Source organism: Homalodisca vitripennis, chromosome 7 (genome assembly GCF_021130785.1).
Source record: "Homalodisca vitripennis isolate AUS2020 chromosome 7, UT_GWSS_2.1, whole genome shotgun sequence".
In the NCBI taxonomy this organism is placed as follows: domain Eukaryota; kingdom Metazoa; phylum Arthropoda; class Insecta; order Hemiptera; family Cicadellidae; genus Homalodisca; species Homalodisca vitripennis.
The window spans coordinates 103,923,009-103,939,783 of NC_060213.1; the positions used below are offsets into that span (position 1 = coordinate 103,923,009).

Genomic DNA, 16,775 nt, shown 5'->3' on the forward strand with positions numbered 1-16,775 from the left:
TAGAGATAGCGCAAGGTTAAATTCTGTGTTTGACCGTTGCACATATCAGTATCATCAAATTTGTAAAACTCTTTTCCTCACCCTGTTACAATCGTCTCAAGTGCCAGTCACCTATGAGGGAGGGACGAATAAGGTTTGTAATGGAGCTAGCCTCTTTCTTTTAAGAAAACGTAGTTAAAAAGTAAATATGTAAGAGTGAAGTGTATTTAGAAGAAGGAAAATACAATAAATAGTTATATAGAGTGGTTTTTGGTTCAAAAGGAACATAAATTACGTCGAAGAGATGAAAATAATCGGGTGTTGCACCACAAAGATTGATTCAATGTTTCGTTCAAATTACAAAGATTTAATACAGCCATTAGCAGTTAGTCTGAGACAGCCACCGCCGAGTTGGCAGAAAATGGTCATAAATATCCAGTTCGCATTGAAGTTGTATTCTCTAATAGCTCAAACATAAATCACAAATCATGTTACTTCTAATCCATTAGGCAATTTAACTTTAGATTGCATCAGATCTTCTTTAATTATTTTCTTGATTTTTTTACAGTTCCCCTTCAATTGCCAGCTACTTTAGTTATTCTTTAGGAAAGAAGAAGAAGAATTAAAACAGCATACTATCATATGTTCCTATTTCTAAAAAATGCCTTTATTTACTCAAGCAGTTTTTAAATAAATCATAACAAAACTGTACAGTGCAATATAAATAATTACTTAGGATAATGTGATTCAATTTTACTGTGTTTGCTTTATTATAATATCTGGCATTATAACACTCTTCAAAGAAAAATTTATTCATAAGGCAATGATTTATTAAAATAGTTATGCAAAGTTACATTTTTCTCACCAAATTTATTACTATATTAAATAATAATAAACAGCAGGCCTTTTATTTAATAGCAAAACATTGGTACACAAGGCTAAATTATATTCCTTGTACCTAATTTTTCCCCTCACGGTTACTCCCAATAACAATGTTGCAAATACTCAGCCAAATCTAGCAGAACGATATTAACGTGCAATGTTGTGAAATCAGTTTTAGATTATAATAATGTATTTTGGATTTTTAATTAAAATGGTTGCTACATCCCATCAAGATTAAATTTCAATCAAACAAGAAAAAACATTTTGTATATTTGACAATAAGTGATAAAAAACTAAGAAGAGTTTTAGGATATAGTTCAATTAGGCTAAGAGTCGGTTAAAGTTCTTTTACACACCAATTGACTGGATAGAGTGATAAATTATTACATAAAATAATTATTTTCTGCAGTAAAACTTATTAATACATTTTGTTTTCTTATGTTCTATTTAATTAAAAATATAATTAATAAACAATGCCTCCCTTAACCCTAAAGCTTATGGATATATTTAAAGGATTTCACGGTAGTAATTTTAATTGTTTTTGATTATGCTTGATTAAAAACTGCCTAAATGTCCTAAGGTAATTAAATGCAATCCCACATAAAATAACCAAAATGTAAACGTAGATAATTTCAGTGTCACAAGGGCAAAAATATTGAAAGACAATGAATTTGAAACAATATAGTATATTCAAAACAGAGAACTGCTTGTTATACCTTAATAAGACAATGAATGAACTGATGATTCAACACTCTTTCATTTGTGACATAAGATCAGGTGTTTTCAAAGTATATAAGGAAAGGTGGTAACCTATATTATGGAGAAGACGTTAGTTAAATCACCGGAACATTAGGTAAAAGGGTGTGAGGCGTGTGACTCGGATTCCAAACTTTTCCTCTAGTGATATAATGGAGAAAATCTACCATCTCTTCGTTGGAGTATCCAATATTGAATATTATTATTATTTACTGACACATTAATAAAGTTGCTATCTATATCCACAAAAACTTAAATAATAGTATTGAATCACGTTCACATTGATGGCATTTCTGTTAACCAACGATCATGTTGTATTCCATTAACTTATTTGTACACTCCATTAACTTATATGTACGATTGTTTATTTTATTTATTAAATACAAGAACTTTTTAATAATTTCAACAATGTAATGACTTTAGTATGGTTGCTTCAATATTCCATAATTTTAGCTCTTTATACATGCAAAACCAGTACTTCTGTGGATTCTTATTTGCTAGATGTAAAATTTAAGACCTAGCCATATTAACCATTAGTCAGAATATAAAGAAATGTATAAGTTTCTTTCTTGATTCTTGATATTCATGGTTAACATTGGCATAGGGAACATTCTCTAATTGTACAGTTGATTGAGAAATATTCTCAAATTACACGCATAAATATGAGGGACCTAACAGTTTTAATTCGACGTGTGTTATCAAATATTGAACAAATAATAATTTAGTTTGGTAATATTGAATTAATAGCAAGTGTAATATATAGTATTATATAGTAATAATATTAAAAGTCATATAGAGTACTTAAAGAGCATTGATTAGAGAAGATGATCATGTCCAGATGTTTTGTTTCATACAAATTCAAGCACATCTTAACAAGACTAATTAGGCCACCTCAGAGTGGGTGAATTCACAACTAATGAATTGTTTCCTTGAAGTTCATGATTTTAAACCCAAAAGGGTATAGCTCCATTCATGACTCCATCTATAGTTAAAGAAGGAGTCTAAACAGCATTGATACTTAAGTCTGTTTCCTAATCTTATCTCACAGTTTCGATGCCAAAATCTCTGCTTGACATGAACAAAACTACTGCTCGTTCCCGTAAATATTGGCTGCGATGAAACACTAAGATCATGCCAACATTGAAACTCAACAGTCAATAAATTAGGGGCAGATAAAGTAGAAATATTTTCAATTGTTCTTTCATATTTGTAAATATTCTTGTATGCCTTGTCGTTTCATGATTATAACATAAATGTATTAAAGTGAAGTGTTGATTACATAACTTACTTGGTATAATCAGATATAAGTAATAAATGTCTTAATTCCTTAAAGAGATCTTCGTTATAGTACATTATATGTTTTGATATGGAAATACACGAAAGTATCATAGTTCATACGTCTTGTTTCAGAAATGGTAACCACGTTTCTTCGACTACAGTATTTCTAAATCATTGTCACACATATTGTTCTTTTGAAATGGAAATTTTAATCTCGTTGTATTTAAATCAATATAATAAGAATATATAGATTATATATGACCATTAATTAAAGAGCAATATTATTCTCTGGTGGATAACTAGCTAATAACTTAGCTAATTCATACAAAGTAACATTCGTGATTCTATAACGTGCGTCGATCTTGTATTGGTTAGTTTAAACGCATTTCTGTTATACTAAATTTATGTATTGGGAAAACCAAAAAAAAAAACGTACCTGAGAAAAAACCCGAAATAATCCAAAAGATCCATCCTGGTAATAAACGTCAGCAGCTAAACAAAACTACACAATTTCCACTAAACCCTGAAAACACTGTTCTGAAACATTTAAGTCCGAATCCAACACCATTCCGCGAGCCCGGTCCGCGGCGAAGACTCCGGCCAGCGTCGCGGGAGACGTGCTAGAGTCTGGCGGAGTTCCAACGCATATCGACGCTCAGGTAGGGTCGGAAATAGCGGCGTTTCGGCGAGATAGCGAGCCACGGCCGTCGTCAGGTGCCAGCGTCAGGCTTCACTGAACTGGCCCCTCGCCACCCAGCTGCCTGCGTGAAGAAAGGTAGAAAGATTGCTTAGCAACAGGAAGAGCCATAAAATTAGTCCCGCCAAGTCATACTTAGCTTTATTTCACATTATAACCTATTTATGTCTTAAGTATCATAACGTCCTACACATGTGATATTAAACCTACATAACTGTTAATTATTCATAGTTTTAGGAAAAATTTATAATAATATTAAAATATACTAATTACTAACAATCGCATTTGAATTAATTCAAGTTTCAAATAATATGAATTAACTAATTGAAAATTTAATTTTAAATTGATAACATTTCTCATTAAAAGAGATAGGTATTGATCGACTGTACCGGGAACTATATTAATTTATATCTCAAATTATTAGTGATCAATGGCTTTTAAGAATTTAATTTTAGCCGTAGGACTTTGGGAAACGTATATTTATGTATGAGAAATACTCAACCTCCTTTTGAAAGTTCCAAAAGTATTAGTAGTAATTCATAAGAATATTTTTGGAATATATTTAAAATAATCGATCGGTAATCAAGCATAAACATACAATTAAAACTGATAGGTTGTGATTAGTGTCATATATTTTTACAATGAAAAACACTCCATGTTGCTAAAAGTGAGGATATTATAGGTTACAACTGTTTTTATGGAGTAAAACGCAAGATCTTATTAGCACAACCACTTACAATGAATATGAAACTAAGGAGTACAAAGTTTCCAAAACACAAAAATATATTTAAGAAATTTTCCAAATTTCTTAGAAGAACTTAAAAAGCAAAATATGTCTAGTCTAAGGTCGAACATGTAACTCTCCAATAGTTTATTCCTAAAGTGGCATTAAATGTACATTGCGTAGAGAAGTTGACATCATACATGTTGCCATTGCCTAATTTTATTTCATCTCAATCCAAGGAAGTAGTTATTTTTTACCTACGTAGTTGTCTAAAACGTTATTGTGAATTCGTACATTTTGGAAGTTTTATTACGATACCCACAAGCCTTGAAATATAATAAAATTATATTCACTGTAATTATGAAATATATAATACTGATTTCCTGTACTCAAGTAAACTAGTTTCTTTTTTAATTTTTTAAAATTATATGTCATCCAATAAACACCCACAGACCATTTTCTCTTCGTTTTACATATTAAGAATGCCTAATAAGTACGAAGAAGTCCTGCCACATTTCGTTACATCAGAATTTGTAAAAAGATAATTAAAATCATTCGTTTGGTTTCTTAATTTATAGTACCCTATATAAATCGAGGAATGATGATCCAAGTGTTAGGTACACAGATCAATTTAAGAACTGTACAATTTATGAAGACCTGTCGTATAGCAATCTCCAGTATTTTCTTCTTTTCATCTTCTTTTGAGGAAGACTTTATTATAGACTTCGCCGTATTGAGAGAAATACTGTAATAAACATTGAATCTCAAAAAGTACTTGCTCTGCCGGGACTCGAACCCGGATCTCTCACTTGCCGAGTGAATGTGCTGCCATTACACTACAGAAGCGTTACATTTTACGATTCAGTTTGTTTGTACTTGGCTATATCAGTCACATATGCGTTTAAAGAACAAATTCACCCGACAAGTGAGACATCCGGGTTTTATATATATATATATATATATATATATATATATATATATATATATATATATATATATATATATATTTATATGACTTCTCATGTGTTATCATCGTGTTTCCAAACATATTGTGAAGGACATATATATAGCACTTACAAATTTAATAACTACGCTTAAACAAACTATAAAATATATATTCCATATTGACTTTATAAGACTTGATTCTTAATCTTCAGCAATATCGTTCAATCTTATTTTAGTGTATACTTATGTCAAGATGTTACTTTTTTAAATGTTACTTTCCCTTTGATTTGTATCTTAGAAATCAAATAAGTATATTTTTGTGTAAACTATTTTGTTTACTTGTATTGTCTTACCAATTTGTAATTTTCTTAGAATTTATTCATGAACACATTTATAAACGAGTTTACGCTAGGAAAATAATAAATTTTCACAGTTACACATTTTTATATTAACCAGCTTTAAAACAACTAAATCGAACTTTGATATATATATATATATATATTTATTTATTTAAATATGTGTTATTTCTTTAGGTAACTTGAAATTTTTAATATATTTATTATTATTATATTTGAAATGATCAATAGAAAAATTATAAATTCCCTTGGTATTTACTTTCTCTACTGTATGAATGTTTCTTTTAAACTATGGAGGCCAACGTCACATAAATTCCACGCTGTGTGCACGGTAGAAATAATTATACACGATGGCCTTTGTAAACAAACAACACAAAACCCCAGGCAACAAAACAGATGTTGTCAAAACCATTCCAATATGCCCCTACCCGGTTCTCTGATCACTATTAACCCCTGAGGATAAACCTTTCGATATCAAAGGTTAATATCTCTTTTTGCAATTTCATATAGTCCGCATGGGTCGAACATCTTAAATAAAATCGATACATTATGTTATTGTTTCAAAAAGTGTTTTTAAAAGAGACAGGTAGTTTAGATTTACATTAATTAATTTACGAAATTGTGTGTTAATTATCCGCATTTACTGCAGTGGAATTCTCATGGGAAATCATGGCTGAAATTTGTTTACTGTAAATAAATCCGTTTAGTATTTAGCCTTTATTTTGTTTTTTTTTATTAAAATAATTTTACATGATAATATAAAATATGATTTTAATTCATTTATACAAACCGAAAGCATTTAGAACTATATACTCGTACCAGCCGGCGGCAACTAAGAAAGTTCGCTGCTGTATCAACTTAGGAACTATGGGCACATGTGAATTAAATTTACAGAGTAATAATATCTTTAAAGCAACTTTGTACTAGTGTTTAACACATATAAGCCCAAGTCCTACAGGATTGTACAAGCTGCCGTTAGTTTTGGAATTCTCTGCTGTCTTATCGTTGGAACTATGACCACGAATGTCTTAGGGAGACATCACACTCGCATGCTTCAAGGGTGATTAATATGTTTAATTTTTTTTTTCTTAAAGTAAAGAAACCACTTGTAAAAACCAATAATTCTTACAAACTTTAGTTTAAGATTGTCATTTTTAATTTTTAAATTACTTAAGACTACATTATACAAAACAGGTTTTACATTACTTAGTCTTCTTACCACCACATTAACATTATTATGATAAAGCTATGTCTTGGGTTATTTGTCACACCGTGACTACGGTGTGGTTATTAGACATAATTTTTACTTCAATCTAAAAGTACAATAATATGCTATAGCTCAACCATTTAGGATATTTTGTGTTAATCACCTAACATCCCTGTCTCACAATTGGAAAAAGAAATTTTTGTTCCAAAGAAGAAGCTCACATTCACTATCGTGTTTGTTTATAGTTTTTAAGGTCAAGAAAAAGGGTTGTTCTTCAGAAGAGATCAGATACACACTTTTTTTATCTTTTCTCTTAAAGGACTTCATCTGTAATTGTAATCCGGTGACCTGCCCGACATCAATATCCGAGTACATTCCTATAATGTCTTAGTTCTCAACCTATTTTATAATTGATACATTAAGGTGAAACAGGCACAAAAAATAGTTAAGTTAAATTTTAGCTAAATCAGGGTAAAGTAAAATCCATGTGAATTGAAAAGAAAACTGAAGAAGAAAAAAAATACAACTTTTTGATTTGTATGTAAAATTAAGTAGAACATTCATTGCCAATCATATATTATCCTCAATCGCAAACATACAAATACTAAATATTGAATTTCACAATATTTTCTTATATTCCACCATGTCAGTCAAAGTAACATGCAATATTGCTTAAAGTGTTTCAGGTATATATTATGTCAAAGTAAATTATATTTGGTTTAAGGTTATTTTATGGTGTTGTCTAAAGTTTTGATTTCGGTATAATTTGCCTAACAAGAAGTTGAAAGCTTTACAGTTAGAAGTAATCCAAACTGTTTGCAGACAGCTGTGACCTTTCACTAGTTTTAACAATTGTAACGGTGATAGAGTACCATGATGGACCAAAACCCCTTGGTCCTGTGTTCAAAATAACGATAGTTCCTATAAAATAAGTTTTATTCGTCAGTAAAATGTCATAATTATTAATTGAAATTACTCATGCATACTACTATATTCTTTCGTTTAAATTAATATAAGTATTTATATTTATGTATCGCTTATTACCAGGATCCAAGTACTGTAATTCGTTTTCATTATCCTATACCACGTATTGTAATAGTATTTAAAAATAAAAAGATATAGTAATTTACTATTGTGAGTTATCAATTAATAGTTTCATAGGGTTTATTTTTGCAATTTGCATTTTTCTTTATATTATATATGTGGGTATGCTTTATTTAGGTGTTGCTATCTTTTAAAGAACGGAATCCAGGAAGTCTCGTATAGATTAACGCTTAGTTCTCTTATATTATGAAGGCTTTATGGTCATATTTTGTATCGGAAAATAAATTCTGTTATACAGTAATTATAAAACCGAGGACTGAAAAATATTTTTATCATGTTTAAAATTATTTCAGCATTTGTGAGACTTAAATGAGAGTCCTTTCACGCTCCCAGATTACTAATGTTAATGTACAAACAATTGGTAAGGCTAATTTTTGGATTGGACATATAGATTTTAAGTTGTGATATAAGCATTAGCAAGCGTTAGGGTTTTCACTGAAGTGTGTGATACTTGTACTAAATGGGACTAATACCAATGTCTTTTGCCAAAGTTATTTTTCTTATTTACCTGAGAAGTTGTATCAAAACATTGGTGTTCTTATAACAATAGTTATAAGATTATTACTTTTTCAATGATGCTGTTAAAAAGAGAATAATTACTAAACAATTTTAGTTATTGGTTACAATATACAGCACTTTAAATGAAATCTGTTGTCTTGGTAGGTCTAATTACGTTAAGATGCCATCTACTTTTTCTAAAAGGTAACTTTACAATAATTCTATAGCTAATAGGAATTTTCTAGCAGATGATAAGTTGGTGTTTACATTAGACATTACTCGCAGACAAAAACTGCTTTTACAGCTACTATTGTATCTAAATAGATATTTTCTAATAAGTGAAACAAAAGATATTACTTGCAGTAAGGAACTGCTGTCTATATAACCCAAGGTGTATAGTAAGTTACTCGTCACTGCTGCCCAACATATACGTATAAATTGTTACTGTAAAAAATGTGATAAGTAAAGTGAAAATATATTTGTTTTACGAATTTTGATCAATCACAATACGTTGAAGTTTATTCGCTTTAATCTAATATAGAAAGGCTTAACTTTTTGAATAAAATAAGGGAGGTATGCTAGAATACATTGTTTTAGAGTAATAAATGGTTTGTAATATTTTAATTTTCCTCTAACCATTTTGCTTCTTACGATGGCTAAAAGCACAAAGTAAAAGAATATTACAGGGATGATGTTCTGGAACATATAATTATAGATATAATTAGAAATGTTTTATATTTTAATTTATCTAGCTTATTCACATAATCCATTAACGCCTGATTATGTTTGTCAATAACACGACAATTTTTAATTATCGTCATTACTAAAGCTATTTATACAGCTACTTATGAAATGTAAAACGTAAGATTCTTTTCTCCTTCACAAAAGTTTTTCACTAAGAAAGAAAAAAAGATGGATAGTGTTTTTCACTATCCATCTGATATTGTACGTTCTTTGTTTATTAATTTCCGTTTCAAATATACAGGTACCGTAACATTCCCACCTCAGTGTCTGAAATATTTTCAGTTTTTTTAAGACATGCTATATCAGAAACCTATGGTTGAAAAAGTTTCATGCTTAAATAAAGTGTGAAAATCACTGCATAATTATATGTTATATAAAACTACTTCGTTCGAGATAACTTCTTGTAAAATTAACCGTCTTCAACACAGGGTTTTAGGACAGTTGAGGCCTTTCACTCCAATTCTTTTTCTTGACCCCTCAGACCACGAATCTTGTGGTTTGTTACTTCAGGCTGTTAATATGTATATCCCGTTACTTTTTTCCCACTTAATTACTTCATTTGACGTAAAGCTCCAGTTTAACTAATGTTCCAACTTGTGTAGGAAAATCTGATTTAATTTGGGTATTTTGGTATTTTCCATTTTTTATTGAACGATAACATTTTTAATTCATGGGTTCCCGTATATATAAATATCCTTCTATTACGTGAAAACGCCAGTTAACCGAGTGATAGTTTTATACTTTATATTACTTTCATTGAAATGTGTTATAAAATGTTTTCATTCCTGCGTACAGGTATTATCTGGGATGGTATTTAACTGGTCAATTTCAATATATGTACTGATATGATTAAAAGAGCGAGAGAGACTTGAAAACTTCCTTCTTATAAAAAATATTTTCCTAGCTTTTCCAAAATAAAACTACCCAACTATATATGTTAAAAGCTTATTCGTTTAATTGGAATCGTGCTGTGACGTTTACTTTACTAGTTTTTTACTAATTTTTTACGGAGTTTTTTACTAATTGATATATTCACATAATGACATTCAAACGCTAATTTGTATAATTAATGTCTCAATTGTCATTAGAAATTATCACAATTATTGACGCTTGTCCTATATAAAGTTGTGTAGATTAAAATTTTTGGGGCGTCCATTATACGTGAAGCGTGTTTTATTGTTTCAGGTTTATAAGACTTGTGACAAATGAGATTTTTTATGTGTTTTTCAGTAAATATACTATCATCATTAAGTAAATAAAAAATGTAAAATAATTTGATGGAAATATAAATTAATATAGTGGTGCTTACAGTTTTCTCAGTAAAAAAACCATTTATTTGTAGAATAAACGCAGATCATTGGGTTAAAACGATTTATGTTCAGACTCATAAATATTGTTATTCAAATACGGTTAAAATCTTTACTACACAAGATATAAACCTCTTCTTTATATCACAGAATAAAAAAAATGTTCTTACAACATTTTTCATAACAATTGTGGTTAATTTTTGTCAAAACTAAAAATTGTTACAAATAAATTTTAATGAGTTTCAACTCATATAAATGTAAAAACGAATAATGTCTTTCATAAATTTCCATAAAAACTACTTTTAATGTATTAAAAATGGTTTTGGGTGATTAAGAACACAAACTGATTACTGATTATTAAATCAAACTTCCTCCGGAGATCGTTCAATTAGACGAGTTAACAACTTTACTTTACGAGTATCGAGGGAACGATTTAGGATGTTTTCAATTCAACTGACATTTAACGATCTCCGTACTCTTAAAGAAATGAATCTGATTTATCAGATAAATCATACCGAAAACCAGTATAAAAAGAATGTATATTTATCCATCAAGATTTTTATAACATTGCTATTAGTCATTACTTTAATAACAATCGTGTGATGAATTAATACAATTTAAACATTACACTTTCCTAGTTTGTTCCTCGTTTAAAATTTCATAGTTTATATTTGCAAAATTAAGTAGTAATTTCAAACACAGCATGCCGTATAATATATAATAAGAGATGCCTTATATATATATATATATATATATATATATATATATATATATATATATACATTAAATTTTATAAATGGCAATAGCCTTATTTAATCTCAATAAACATTGAATCATAAAAAGTACTTGCTCCGCCGGGAGTCGAACCCGGATCTCTCACTTGCCGGGTGAATGTGCTACCATTACACCACAGAGCGCTTACTTTTTACGATTCTATTATTTTGTATTTGGCCGTATCTGTCACATATGCGTTTAAATAAGCAAACTAACACATGATCGGAAGACCAAATGACTTTTATTTACATTAAATTTTATAAATGGCAATAGCCTTATTTAATCTCAATAAACATTGAATCACAAAAAGTACTTGCTCCGCCGGGAGTCGAACCCGGATATCTCACTTGCCGGGTGAATGTGCTACCATTACACCACAGAGCGCTTACTTTTTACGATTCAATTATTTTGTATTTGGCCGTATCTGTCACATATGCGTTTAAATAAGCAAACTAACACATGATCGGAAGACCAAATACCTGTCAAATGACTTTTATTTACATTAAATTTTATAAATGGCAATAGCCTTATTTAATCTCAATAAACATTGAATCACAAAAAGTACTTGCTCCGCCGGGAGTCGAACCCGGATATCTCACTTGCCGGGTGAATGTGCTACCATTACACCACAGAGCGCTTACTTTTTACGATTCAATTATTTTGTATTTGGCCGTATCTGTCACATATGCGTTTAAATATGCAAACTAACACATGATCGGAAGACCAAATACCTGTCAAATGACTTTTATTTACATTAAATTTTATAAATGGCAATAGCCTTATTTAATCTCAATAAACATTGAATCACAAAAAGTACTTGCTCCGCCGGGAGTCGAACCCGGATCTCTCACTTGCCGGGTGAATGTGCTACCATTACACCACAGAGCGCTTACTTTTTACGATTCAATTATTTTGTATTTGGCCGTATCTGTCACGTATGCGTTTAAATAAGCAAACTAACACATATATAGTTAGTTTCTTAGAGCAGTTTAAAAAAAACTACAATTGTTTAATGTACAATATTTCGTTGCAATTACAACTTTGTCAAGTACACTTGTAAAACATACACAGAATAAAATAAACAAACCAAAAGAAGCTATAGATATTACATATATATATATATATATATATATGTGTGTGTTGTGTGTGTGTGTGTGTGTGTGTATGTCTTTTATTATTTTCTTACCTTCATCATTTATAAGACAAGATAGTTATTTAAGGGAATAAAAAACACACAATATACAACACACGCAATTGGGTTATCTTTTTTACCTTTCGGTTAGTATAATATATTTTTTGGAAACACTTTGGATTCCTGGACATTTAATTTTCAAAAGATATAATTAATCTTTACAATGTGTAGAGATGTTACATACAGCAGGTTTCGTTGATCACCTAGGGACCTAAGTATGATATTTGTATTTTGTAGGCGTTGCCATACTTTCATATTTCACAGGAATAAGAAGTGAAATTTACATGATACCTGTGGGTAAATACAATTTATGCTATTTGGTTTTAAATTACTGCATGACATTTCCTTTCTATTTTGTTACGATACATTCTCGTAATTTTCTGTGCATTTAATTTTATATTCTTGTAAGAGTAATAGCACTAATTTAAGATTTCCAATTACTAATTAAATTTGTTCAGTAAAAAGGAATATTTATAACACCTTTATTATCCAAACGGGCATAGGTATAGCTGTCAGCGGGCTTTTTAACATCTTTCACATACAAATATGATGTTTCTGTAAAGATTCAAAACTCTCAAAAACAATCCAATTAATAAATACTTGATGCGTAGTAATACTAAAAGGACTTTAAATGTCTCAGGCAATATTCTCAAAAATATTGTATACACGCTAGGCAGTTTGTGCTTTTAAATACGTATATTGTTATTGTTTTTTGTTAGATTCGTTTGAAATAGGATAACATGTACAACCTAGTAATACATTTCTACAAATAATTAAACAAAGTACTTGTTCAAGGTAGTCACAAGTATTATCGTATAGCAAAATAAGTGACGTTAAGTTCTGCTCCATCATCACAACGTGCTATCCATGTATCATTGTTCCCAACTCGTGATGGATTATAGCTCTCAGCAACACGTCAGTTTGACCCGTTTCTAACTAAATCCGAAACGTTGCGGTACATGATACCGATTATAATTGATCTTAATAATTTCAATTACCAACTGTAAAATATTATATTATTTACTATTTGTTATTAACAGATCGTTGAAATAAATGATAATTTTAACAATAAATGGTAAGTTTAATATTATTTCACTTAGTCATTTGAACAGACTGAAATGTATTAGTGCTTTTGATATTTAATATAAATATTAGCTTAAAACTTAAAAATGAGAAGACCCTGTATCTTCCAATTCTCGCGTACAACGGGCAATACAGCTTTTTACCAGGTGCCGTCATTTATTATTGACACGTTTTTACTGATTTTAAATTTTACTATCTCAAATGAATCAATTCAAGGTCAAATCCGTGTCTCAATTAAAGTATGAAATTAATTATATTTTGTGTAACTAATATAGTAAAATTTTTGACGCAAGCTCCTATAAAACCATGTGCATAAAATATATACTACTTCCTAGATAAAATATAATATATAGACCTATAGATCATGACTATACAAAGTCTGTATGGAAACTATTCTTGGCTGTTAGATAGGCTCAAAAAGGATGGTGAATAATCTTGTCTTGTATGCCCATTCTTATAAGCGATTGATTAATATTTAACGGCACGATTACTACTTTTCAGGATACAAAACTATTACGTGACCTATATTTTGATATATCCAATATACACATGACATATTTTTACTTATAGAACTTACATTTTCGTGTAGAAACAAACAAAATAAGAATGTTGCTTTTCTTCAATTATTATTTACATTTCTAGACGCACATATTACTTAGATTTAACACTAATTGAGGTTGCGTCGATTTACGTTTTAGCCACTATACCGCAAAACACATCAAGGAATTCGATTGTCAAGAAATTATGAGTAGATTTATTTTACTAAATAGGATTCTAATGATTTTACTAAGTAATTCCCATTTGTCATCTCCATTTTAATGAATGAATTCTTTATTTACAAAGTGTAGATAGGATTAAATAGATCTTTCAACATTTAACCTTTCATTAACTTATTTGGTTTTGTTTGTCGCCTTTATTCCGCCTCGTTATTCTAAGAAGTATCGTTCTGTAATTGTAACACCGAGTGCTTGGCAAGTGTGTGTTTATTATTGAACCCTATTTATACCATGGCATTGGCAAGAATCTCAGAGGCCAAAGCCAATATGAGAACGCACCTATATGATTGTAAGTGATTGGCATTGTTTACATCTATCCCTACTAGAAGACTTAATTTAATCTATGATGCTCATATCCGATAATCAATGATTTCAAGATAGTCAAATTCTAATAAAAATTGAATTATAAAAAATTATCTATAGAAGTTATTTTAAAAATTATTTCATTTCGGAATTATTCATTGTCACACAATTTTGCTTATTTAGTTTTCATTGCTTTTAATGGTATGTATTTTAGATATCAGTTACAAATAAGTGTTATTAGGCAACGTTGATCAATAAAATCATCCACAAATAATGGATGTGGGGGGGGGTAATTTAATTAGTGTGTAAAAATATGTAACTTACAGTTTTTGTATTTTTTCCGAATTAGTAGAGGCCAATGTAAAACTAAAACAAATTTATTTTATGTACTGAATATCTATTGTTTTGATACAGTTGTTTTATATATATATATATATATATATATATATATATATATATATACAAGTGGCAATAGCCTTATTTAATTTCAATAAACATTGAATCACAAAAAGTACTTGCTCCGCCGGGAGTCGAACCCGGATCTCTCACTTGCCGGGTGAATGTGCTACCATTACACCACAGAGCGCTTACTTTTTCCGATTCAATAATTGCAAGTACCGTAACACTTACTTTTTGCAGTACTTAGCAAGTACTATAGCAAGTACTTTTTGTGATTCAATGTTTATTGAAATTAAATAAGGCTATTGCCACCTATACAATTTAATGTAAATAAAAGTCGTTTGACAGGTATTTGGTCTTCCGATCATATGTTAGTTTGCTTATTTAAACCCATATGTGACAGATACGGCCAAATACAAATTAATTGAATCGGAAAAAGTAAGCGCTCTGTGGTGTAATGGTAGCACATTCACCCGGCAAGTGAGAGATCCGGATTCGACTACCGGCGGAGCAAGTACTTTTTGTGATTCAATGTTTATTGAAATTATATATATATATATATATATATATATATATATATATATATATATATACACAAGGTTTCATTAAACACGTTCTTATTTCAAGGCATTTTAGATTATTGGCTGAGCTTTTCTGCATACTATCATAAGCGGGGCTAGAAAAAATTCATATCTTTCTGGAATTGCATACAATATCTAAAGAACAAAACTGACCTAAAAAATTTGGAAGTTTTGCGTGAAACCTAATTTCTATGTACATAACACTGACTATCATGGTGAACCATTTAACTCCATGGGTTTTGACTAAGTGTTAACACATATTACATTGTTGTTATGTGTAACCATATTGGAAACTAGAAAATAATAGTGTTAAATAAACTTTAAGTCAAATAAGCTCTATCAAGTGCTGAACTTTACATGGAAAGAATTTTGATATTTTAAGAAAAACTAGTAGAATGTTGATGTAGATGAAAAGATTTAATTTCAGCGCACTCTTGCGTTGTAAAGCTAACCCTCGCTCACCGAAATATTTATTATTTTTAAACTAGTAGCTTATTGGGAATATGTACTGTATCACAGGGCAAGATATTTTCGAAACGTATTTCGTTTGCATATGATTATTTTCATATACTTTCATTAACAATCCTGGTTTTGAAATTTGGCTCAATGCTATTTGTTCAGTCAGTAGGTTAAAACAATTTCCCTTTTAATCAGCAGGGGAATGTAAACAAATATTTTTTCGTATATTTATATGTTTGCCTATACGAACATCTCGAGGAAAAAATAGCAATTGATGGAATTGCATACAACCACGGTACATCCTGTTATGCAGTGTTGCATTCTTCTGTGTTGTTCGTAATTAATTTAGAATTTGAGGCGAATTAGGATTAATATTACATTCAAGATAATCTGGCATATCTTAGCCTCACTAGGGACGTTCTTAAATATACATAATCCATTATTTCATTTAGTCATTCTATATAGGAAGATTAACGTAACTAATTATGTAATAGAAGTGGACCAATACCTAATTTATTAGGATATTTCCACACTTAACTGTGTATATTTTTAATTTCAGCACACCTTGGGCATTTTTCTACAATTCATTAACATTTCCCTAATATGTGAACTAAAATAAACTAGAGATGTAGTAAAAGGAGATAAAAAAAACACGAGAGAAGAACTGCATTTATGCCATCAGAGGAATTTCAAAAGCTCTAATATAACTAAGTTTGTAAAGAAAGGAGCAG

The 16,775-nt window shown here is 29.9% G+C and overlaps 1 protein-coding gene across 9 annotated transcripts in view; it reads right to left on the bottom strand.

The window, feature by feature from the left end:
- LOC124366111 (RING finger protein nhl-1) overlaps window positions 1–3,506 on the bottom strand; it is a 356,620-nt gene extending 353,114 nt beyond the window's left edge. For all 9 annotated transcript variants that reach the window (XM_046822378.1, XM_046822387.1, XM_046822388.1 and 6 more), the window contains exon 1: window positions 3,332–3,506. The gene's annotated coding sequence lies outside the window, so the exon portion shown is untranslated. The remainder of the gene's footprint in view (window positions 1–3,331) is intronic.
- Window positions 3,507–16,775: the final 13,269 nt, after the last annotated feature.